Source organism: Octopus bimaculoides, chromosome 2 (genome assembly GCF_001194135.2).
Source record: "Octopus bimaculoides isolate UCB-OBI-ISO-001 chromosome 2, ASM119413v2, whole genome shotgun sequence".
NCBI classification, from domain to species: Eukaryota; Metazoa; Mollusca; class Cephalopoda; order Octopoda; family Octopodidae; genus Octopus; species Octopus bimaculoides.
Window position 1 is genome coordinate 53,431,283 of NC_068982.1, and position 515 is coordinate 53,431,797.

The 515-nt window shown below is 43.3% G+C and overlaps 1 long non-coding RNA gene across 1 annotated transcript in view; it reads right to left on the minus strand.

Moving 5' to 3' along the window:
* Positions 1-515, minus strand: part of LOC128250984 (uncharacterized) — a 17,545-nt gene that overhangs the window by 3,929 nt on the left and 13,101 nt on the right. The gene's annotated exons all lie outside the window — the stretch shown is intronic.

A 515-nucleotide genomic window follows, 5' to 3' on the forward strand; every position in this document is an offset into this window, starting at 1 on the left:
GGTCGATTTGCTCGACTAAAGGCGGTGCTCCAGCATGGCCGCAGTCAAATGATTGAAACAAGTAAAAGAGTATTGCGAAAAGTCGGTTGGAGTTTAAACCACGTTTTTTTTTTCTTTCATGCCCCATCCTTAGTATTACGATGAGTTCGTAACATTTAAACTGGTAGTATCATTAGTACGCCGAGCGAAATGCATAGCAGCATTTCGTCCGTCTTCACGTTCTGAGTTCAAATTCCACCAAGGTCGACTTTGCCTTTCAACCATTCGAAGTCGATAGAATAAGTATTAGTTGAACACTGGGTGTCGATGTAATCGACATAGCGCCTCCCCTGAAATTGCTAGCTTCGTGTCAAAATTTGAAATCAATATTTTCATGTGACATGGCAGAATCGTCTGTTTTCTTGTTCTGAGTTCAAATTCTGCTGAGTTCGGCTCTGCTTTTCCTACTTTCAGGGGCGATAGAATAAGTACCAGACGAGTCCAGGTGTCGATATAATCGACATACCCCCCCCCCC